Genomic DNA, 10,163 nt, shown 5'->3' with positions numbered 1-10,163 from the left:
GGCATTATGGGTAAATACCTTCAGATTAGTGGTCATTGACAGGCCCTGGGTCTTTTGAGGGTCCCATTTGAATTGCTTATTTGTCTTTCAGAATTCCAAAAGGTCCTGAAAAGGTTATAAGCCATGACTTTGGATGACTTGTAAAGTCACTTCCAACCAAATTATTTGCTTTTACAACTTTCACTACTTAGTAATTTTTTCAGTACATTTCGTACATGGTGTCTATTTAGTAAATAAAATGCATTGAATCTGTGAGAGTTTTCTTGCAATTTAAGTCTTTACTCCCTATTCAATTATTTATAATTCTCAACTGTGTTAGGCACTGTACCAAAGCAAAAACCACGTTCTCTCAGATCACTTTTGTCATCTTGTACTTTTCAAATATAATATAATATAATATATATAATATATATATATATTAGGGTCTGCCATCACAGCTTATGTCTAGGGGCTGAGGGAATAGAAGAAGAAACACAACGTGATGTTCACCTTGGTATAGGACGAGGGTCATTCCTGGAGCCAAACAATTAAGTGGAAGATTAAAACAAGGGGAAAGGAAGTGGGCAACAGGACAGGAAGGCTTCTCAGTGAAGACTACATTTGGAACATTTCCTGGAGAGAGAAAACATATAATGGTCAGCTGAAGAGCAGGATCAGTGAGAAAGGCAAGAAAGGCCAATCCTGGAATAGTGGAAGAAAGTCTGTGGAGCTTTCTGCTGCATTCCTATTTTCCCCTGCCCCTCTCCAAGAGAACCAAAAACAAGTGCCTTGTCCAATGTCAGAGCATGAGTGGAAGAAAGGCAAGAGCTGGACCAGGACTAACAGGAGGTTGGAGTTTTCTTGTCTCTAAAACAAGACAGATCTACAGATCAAAGAATTATGATGGAGAAGGGGGCTTTAAAGAGAAGAAAGGGCACACAAGAGTGCAATAGCAACTCTCTGAACCACAATCTCAGAGCTCAGAGGACCAGTGACTGAAGAGCAAAGGAAATCAGATGTAGTGTGGGGCAACAGGGAAGATGCTAAAAGGAGCTGTTCAATGGGATCTAAGCAAATTGGCTACCAGCAGAAGGTACAGAATATCTGTCAACCAAGCTGCATCCATCCCTCAAGAACCTTTTAAGAATGAGATCAGAATTGCCCAGGAAGAAGTAGGACCAAGTAGAAAACACCAGAATACCCACCACGACTTAAATGGACTTCACCTCTAAGGGATCCAACAGAATGGTTCTAAAACCAAGTACCCTCCTACTGCCTAAAACTAAGTAGTCACCTAACATCTGCATAGGAAGAGTAGCAATTAGGGAAAGAGCCATTTTGAAGGTGTGTATACTCAGAAGCATCTTGCACTTGATTTATTGTTGCCATCTTGAAATTCTTTTTTTTTTTTTTTTTTGGTTTTGTTTGTTTGTGACAAGGTCTCATTATGTAGCTGAAGCTGGCCTGGAAATCACAATCCTCCTGCCTCAGCCTCCAAGGGGCTGGGATTAAAGGTGTGAACCATCATGCCCAGCTCTCCATCTTGAAATTCTTAACAATTGTATCTGAACATGTGCTGAACAGAGGAAATACACCAGGAACAATGTATGCAAACCTTTGTGGTTCATTGGCAGCAAGACCTGCCAGTGCAGGACTCAGACCTGGTAGGCTTAGCTACCTGGTGTGGAAGGACATGCCTCTGAGCAGTCCTAATGTAAGGGTAGTAATGACAGAGGTGACTCCATTTTGGATGAGGGAGACATTTAGAAGCAGAAATCTAAAGGGGCATGAGAAAAAAACAAATTTCTCAGAGAAATAACAAGCCTCTCACCAAAATAACAAAATGCAGCTGCAGGATGTGGGCAGTGGGCCCCAAGGCCAGGACGAGATGAGCAGACGTTCCAGAAATGTTCTGTTCAGTAAGGATGGTAAGGGGCAGGTGGCCAAGTTCAACAAGAGGTGACTACCAACCAATCACAAATGTGGTTTCAAGGTTGGACCTAAGGCAGAGCCCTATGTCACTTCTCCAGCTACTCTATAGCTTAGCTTTCCTTAAGCCCCTACCATGCATGTGGGAGCTTTGCTCTTCTTTCAATACACTTTGTGCTTACTTTACTCATAACTCCTGGTCCTGCATGTTTAATCACCGACTTTGCCAGGACACAAACTCGGATTCAGCAATCCACATCACTAGGCACCATGTGGCAACCAGAGCAATGGGGGGTCCAAACTGGCAAAGCCAGCAGCAGAGAAGTAGCCGTGGCCACAGCAGTGGAAAGAGGAATTTCATATGGGGCAGAACAGAATTCAGCAGTGGAAAACCAGCTCATCTGCCCATCCCCAGGGCCTGTCTCTGTGCCATCTGTATAAATATTGACTCTGGAATTGAGTGGTGAAACAAGAACTTCTGCAACCAGGTAATAACTTTTGTCAGCAAATTATTACAAAATAATAGCTTACATATGGACATTTCAATGAAGTGAAGTATAGCAAGTAAGTAGCAAGAATTTTTTCAGAATTTAGAACTGTTGCTTTAGAAACTGATGTAACATTGAAAAGCAAATAGCCATAAACTTACAAAAAAGAAACAAATTTTAAATCATCATATTCTTTGGAGCAGCATTCTATTTTCATATGAAGCTGGAGATGAATGAGTTACTAAGGAAGGCAGTTAAACCAACCTCCAGTTGTTCACACCTATAATCCCAACTATGTGGGAGGCTGACATCAGGAGGATTGTGGTTCAAGGTCAGCCCAAGCAAAGAATTCATGAAACCTCATCTCAACAGAAGAAAGGTGAGTAGGGTGGTGTGTATCTGTCAGCCCAGCTATGGCAGGAAGCATGGTCCAGCCTGTCCTGGGCAAAAAGCAAGATCATATCTCCAAAACAAAAAGAGCATAAAGGTCTGGAGGTTTTGCTCAAGTGGTTCTACCAGAATCATCAACTCTGGATATTAAATGATTTATTAAAAAATTACCTAAGTGTTATTGTAGCCTATAAAATACACATAATAGTTGCATCAAGGAAACAATACTTTCTGGAATTAAAATTTCCCCAAAGTTCCTGGTGGACTTGAATTTTCCAAGAGGGACTAAATCAGTTTCAGGGATATTGACTGGAAATGAAGTTACCAAGACTTCCAGCTTCTGATCCAGCACAGGGGAAGATAGGAAGTTCTCACTCTATCCTAACAACAACAAAAAAGTTTAACAAACTGAAAAATAAACAACTCTACTTAAATCCAGGAGAAAAGAGGTCACAGAGCAAAGTGCTGACTCCCACGTTGAAGTGGCCACTAGGGAAATAAAGGGGATCACAATTTACCAGAGCAAAAAAAGTCCACAGGAACTATTGTCTAGGAAGGAAAATCTGAACTGTAACTAAAGGACTGCTAGAGGCTCAGTATGGACAGGTCTGAGAAAGTCAGACTCCAGGGAGACCCAGGCTTCATTTGGTCCCACCCTTTTTTGACTTTAACCTCTGGAACTCTCACAGTGAATGTTAGAGAAAAAAATCTCATGCTCTGGCAGTTGGGAAAGGGAAAAGGAAACATTTTAACACAAATAAGAGCATTTTGATCTTTTTTAAACAAGGTCTGGCCTGAGTAAAACTATTTAATCAGAGCCTAACCAACCTGGGGAAAGAGAAATACTCAACTCATCTTGCCTCAGGATTGAGGGCTGGGCTATGTCAACAAGCTAAAGAAAAATCACATACTGTATTGCAGAAAACTAGAAAAGAGATTTGAAAAAAATCCAATAACCATTCATGTTAAGAATTCTAAGCAAATTAAGAATAAAGAAAAATTTCTTGAATTGGTGGAGTGGCTCAAGAGGTTAAGAGCACTTCCCCAGCACCCATTGCCCTTAATTCAAATCCCATTGCTGCCAAAAAAGAAAATTTCCTAAACCTGACAAAGAGCACCTACAAAACCCTACAGCTTATATCATACTTAAATGGACAGAAGCTAGAAGCTTTCCCATTAAAATCAGAAATGTCCCTCTCACCACTTCTTAACACTATATTGAAAGTACTATCTATTGCAAAAAGACAGGAAAAGGAAATAAAAGTTATACAGACTGGGAAGGAAAAAATAAAACTGTCTTATGTGAAAATGACATGGTCGTGAAAATATGAACAAATCCACAAAAATACCACTGAAACTTCACTATAAGCTATTATAGCAAGGCTTCAGAATACAAGATTAATATATGAAAGTCAGTCACTTTCCTACGTTCCAGCAATGAGTAAGTGGAATTTGAAATGAAATCATAATACAATTTACATTAGCAAACTCCAAAAATGAAATACATATAAATGTAAAGAATATGAGCTGGAACTAAGAGATAGCATAGATAAATGGGACTTCATAAAACTAAAAAGCATCTGCTCAACAAAAGAAATGGTCTCTAAACTGAAGAGAACACCCACAGAGTAGGAGAAAATATTTGCCAGCTACACATCAGACAAAGGAGTGATAACCGGAATATATAGGGAACTTAAAAAACTAAATTCTCCCAAAGTTAATGAACCAATAAAGAAATGGGCACGTGAACTAAACAGAACTTTCTCAAAAGAAGAAATTGAAGTGGCCAAAAAACACATTAAAAATTCCTCACCATCTCTAGCAATAAAGGAAATGCAAGTTAAAACCACACTAAGAGAAGATGGCAGCTAGAGGGAGGAAGCAGAAATCGAGCCTCTTATAGTGAAATCTTGGAGAGATGCTGGAGACACACTATGCAGGCATGATCGTTGAGAAGAGCCATAACATTGACCCCTCCACACCTCCAGCTGGCGCAGAGAATCTCCGCTTCACGTTAGACAGAGAAACCAGGAGGGCCTCCGGGCCACCAGTCGCTGGCGCCCACAAGGCTTGGGAAGACGCAGACCAGGTGAGCTTCACAGTACTGTGGTACTCCCACAGACAAGCCTGGACCTGAGAAGCATAGCCCCCTGGACAGACCGACCCCCACCTGGGGGAAAAAAGAGAAACTGAGTAATAAGCAATAAGAACAATAAAGACACACGAGAAAGAGGGTGGGCGCCCTGAGCGCCGAAGATTGGGGGAAGGGAATCCTTCCTGGGACTGTAAGTAAACAAGCCAGGTGGGCAGGAGAGGCTCTGGTGGGAGCAGGGGAGCACACCCAGCAACCAGGAGTGGGAAAGCTGGTGAGAGTGGTGGAGGGAGAAAAAGTCCACAGGAGAGGAGGGAAGACCCACTTCCCACATGAACTGTAAACAAACATGGCAGCTGGCAGGAGCAGCAGCACCACCCAGTAATCAGGAGCAGGAAAGCTTGTGAAAGTGGCAGTGAGAGGAAAACTGCACAGGAGAGGGGGGGAAGATCCACTTCCCACATGAACTGTAAATAAACACGCAAGCCTGAGAACATGGGTGCAGGATCACCTTTCCCAGTGCTTGGCAAGGGGAAAGCTTGTAGCAGAGGCTCACAGGAAAACTCTGAGTAAACAATGCCTGCAGGGCCAGGTGAGCGCTAAGCTCACCCCAGAGATCTGCATAAATAACGCCTCTAGCAACAGCAGGCTGACAGCAGAGGGCAGGCAAACCACAGCTGCAGATACCATTCTCAGAACTGTCTCCAGACTCTTTTTTTTCTTTGTCTCCCTACCTTTGATGAGAGAACAACCGAATTACACCTGTAAGCTGAAAAACGTACTGAAACTGTATTCCATTTGAACTTGGGACACTTGGTGGGGTTTTTTTTTTGAGCGTGTGTGTGTAGTTTTGTTCTACTTTATGCGTCCCCTTTGATGAGACAACTACAGAACAACATCTGAGGCACCATCTCCAGGATTAGAGACTGAGATGGACACCCAAATTATTAAGACTGAAACTTCATTGCATTTGAACTTGGAGGTTTTTTTGGTTTTTTTGTTTTTTGGTATTTTGGTTTTTTTTAATTTTCTATTTTTTCATTTTATTTTAATGCATTTTTATATAGAGATTTTTCTTTCATTTACTTATATTTTATTTTTATTCCTATCTTTTTTTTTTACTTTTGATTTTCAATCCTCTCTCTGTCTCTCTAATGTCTGTTCAGCTTATTGTAGATTAGTACACTAAAGCTCCCTGTTTATACCTTTGAAACCTTCTTGTCTGATACCTTGTTCTGTTTTCTCCTTTCAGTCTGCGTATTTGTATTTCCCATTTCTTTAACTTCTTGCTATCCACCTCAGCTCACCCTTCCATTCTAAATATTACCATTGTTATTATTACAAGCTAGAAAATATTTAATTGCACACAGTACACGGACAGTAACAACACCAAAGACAATGACGGGAAGACAGAAAAAACAGGGAAACCAGTTTCCTCTCAGCAAAAAATTAGTACAGGAACCAGAGGGAAATGAAGAAAACAGGTACTCACCCAGACTCCAACAAAATGAAGATAAACTATGCCAAAGGACCCAATGAAGCCCACAAGAATAATTTAAAAGAAGACATACTACAGGTACTCAATGAGAATTTTATAGAGATGATACTGGATAGGGTCAACCAAAATGTACAGAGGACACTCAAGAAATTCCAAGACAACAAAAATACAGAATTTGAAAAAGCAAAAGAAGAAATAAAGGAAACCATAGAAGCACTGTATAAACACCAAACTGAAAGAGAAAACACAATGAATAAACAGATAAATGAACTCAGGACAAAAATAGACAACATTAAAAAAAAAACCAGCCAGGATATGGAAAACCTCAGAAAAAAGAACAAAACAGAACTGCAAAACAAAACGGAAGGCCAATCCAGCAGAACAGAACAAACAGAAGACAAAATCTCAGAACTTGAAGATGAAATGGTAATTAAAGGAAAAACAGAAGAACTATTAATTAAACAACTCAAGACCTGTGAAAAGCAAATGCAAGAACTCACCAACTACATCAAAAGACCAAATGTGAGAATCATGGGCATCGAAGAAGGAGAAGAGGTGCAAGCGAAGGGAATGCGTAATATATTTAACAAAATAATAACAGAAAATTTCCCAAATCTAGAGAAAGATATTCCCATACAGATGCAAGAGGCCTCCAGGACACCAAATAGACCATATCAAAATAGAACTACTCCACGACATATCATCATTAAAACAAAAAGTTGAGAAACTAAGGAAAGAATATCGAAGGCTGTAAGAGAGAAAAAGCAAATAACATACAAAGGTAAACCCATCAAAATCACAGCAGACTTCTAAACAGAAACATTAAAAGCAAGAAGAGCGTGGGGTGAGATCTTCTGGGCATGGAATGAAAATAACTTCAACCCCAGGATACTCTACCCAGCAAAACTATCATTCAAAATAGATGGAGCAATAAGTCTTCCATGATAAGCAGAAACTAAACCAATATGTGACCACAAAGCCACCACTACAAAGGATTCTTCAAGGGATTCTGTACACAGAAAGTGAAACCCAACTTAACCATTAAAAGACAGGCAGGACCAAACCACAGGAAAAGAAAAAGCAAGACAGTAGAGAGTAACCTCAACTTAGGTACACACAATCAAACCTTCAAACAACTAAGACAACTCAATGACAGGAATCGCCACATACCTATCAGTACTAACGCTTAATGTTAATGGACTTAATTCACCCATCAAAAGGCACTGCTTGATGAAATGGATTAAAAAGGAAGATCCAATTTGTTGCTTACAGGAGACCCATCTCACTGACAGAAATAAGCATAGGCGAAGGATGAAAGGCTGGGAGATATACCAAGCCTATGGCCCCTGAAAACAGGCAGGAGTAGCAATACTTATCCTGACAAAGTAGACTTCAAACCTACATTGATCAAACGAGATAAAGAAGGACATTCCATACTAACAAAAGGGGAAATACACCAAAAGGAAATAATAATTATCAACCTGTATGCACCCAATGTCAATGCACCCAATTTCATCAAACAAACCCTGAAAAACCTAAAAGCATATATAAATGCCAACACAGTGGTTGTGGGAGATTTTAACACCCCATTATCATCAATAGATAGGTCATCCCAACAAAAAATCAATAAAGAAATCCAAGATCTAAAATATAGAATAGATCAAATGGACCTATTTGATGTCTACAGAACATTTCATCCAACTTCTACACAATATACATTCTTCTCAGCAACCCATGGAACCTTCTTCAAAATAGATCATATCCTAGGGCACAAAGCAAGCCTCAGCAAATATAAGAAACTAGAAATTATACCGTGCATACTATCTGAACAAAATGCAGTAAAAGTAGAACTCAACAACAAAAGTAAAGACAAAAAACATACAAAGAGCTGGAAACTAACTCATTACTTAATGAAGAATGGATCATTGATGAAATAAAAGAGGAAATTAAAAAGTTCCTGGAAGTCAATGAAAATGAAAACACAACCTACAGGAACCTATGGGACACAGTTAAGGCAGTCTTGAGAGGAAAGTTTATAGCCATGAGTGCATATATTAATAAGACTGAAAGATCCCAAAACAATGACCTAATGATACATCTCAAACTCCTAGAAAAACAAGAACAAGCAAATCCCAAAACAAATAGAAGGAGAGAAATAATAAAAATAAGAGCTGAAATCAATGAAATAGAAATGAAAAAAAAACATACAAAGAATTAAGGAAACAAAATTTGGTTCTTTGAAAAAATAAACAAGATCAATAGACCCCTGGAAAACATTACTAAAATGAGGAGAGAAAAAACCCAAATTAGTAGAATCAGGAATGCAAAAGGGGAGATAACAACAAACACCATGGAATTCCAGGAAATCATCAGAGACTACTTTGAGAACCTATATTCAGATAAATTTGAAAATCTTAAAGAAATGGACAGATTTCTAGATACATATGACATCCAAAACTGAACCAAGAGGAAATTAAAAACCTGAATAGATCTATAACACAAAATGAAATTGAAGCAGCAATCAAGAGTCTCCCCAAAAAGAAAAGTCCATGACTTGATGGATTCTCTGCTGAATGCTATCAGACCTTTAAACAAGAACTGATACCAACCCTCCTTAAACTGTTCCACAAAATAGAAAGGGTAGGAAAACTGCCAAACACATTTTATGAAGACAGTATTAGACTCATCCCAAAATCAGGTAAAGACACCTCCAAAAAGGAGAACTATAGGCCAATCTCCTTAATGAACATTGACACAAAAATCCTCAACAAAATAATTGCAAAACGAATTCAACAACACATCAAAAAGATTATTCACCACGACCAAGTAGGCTTCATCTCAGGGATGCAGGGTGGTTCAACATACGAAAATCAATAAACATAATAAACCACATTAACAGAAGCAAAGACAAAAACCACTTGATCATCTCATTAGATGCAGAAAAAGCCTTTGATAAGATGAACACGATTTCATGATAAAAGCTCTAAGAAAACTAGGAATAGAATGAAAGTACCTCAACATTATAAAAGCTATATATGACAAACCTGCACCCAGCATAATACTTAACAGAGAAAAACTGAAACCATTCCCTCTAAAATCAGGAACCAGACAAGGATGCCCGTTATCTCCACTCCTATTCAACATAGTACTGGAATTCCTAGCCAGAGCAATTAGGCAAGAAGAAGGAATAAAAGGAATACAAATAGGTAAAGAAACTGTCAAAATATCCCTATTAGCAGACGAAATGATCCTATACCTTAAAGACCCAAAAAATTCTACTCAGAAGCTTCTAGACATCATCAATAGCTATAGCAAGGTAGCAGGATATAAAATCAACATAGAAAAATCATTAGCATTTCTATACACTAACAATGAGCAAACTGAAAAAGAATATATGAAAACAATTCCATTTACAGCAGCCTCAAAAAAAATCAAATATCTAGGTGTAAACCTAACAAAAGATGTGAAAGACCTCTACAAGGAAAACTATACACTTCTGAAGAAAGAGATTGAGGAAGACTGTAGAAAGTGGAGAGATCTCCCATGCTCATGGATTGGTAGAATCAACATAGTAAAAATGTCGATACTCCCTAAAGTAATCTACATGTTTAATGCAATTCCCATCAAAATTCCAATGACATTCATTAAAGAGATTGAAAAATCAACCCTTAAATTTATATGGAAACACAAGAGGCCACGAATAGCCAAGGCAATACTCAGTCAAAAGAACAATGCCGGAGGTATCACAATACCTGACTTCAAACTATATTACAAAGTAATAACAATA

Source organism: Castor canadensis, chromosome 8 (assembly GCF_047511655.1).
Source record: "Castor canadensis chromosome 8, mCasCan1.hap1v2, whole genome shotgun sequence".
NCBI classification, from domain to species: Eukaryota; Metazoa; Chordata; class Mammalia; order Rodentia; family Castoridae; genus Castor; species Castor canadensis.
This window is presented reverse-complemented; position numbering follows the sequence as displayed.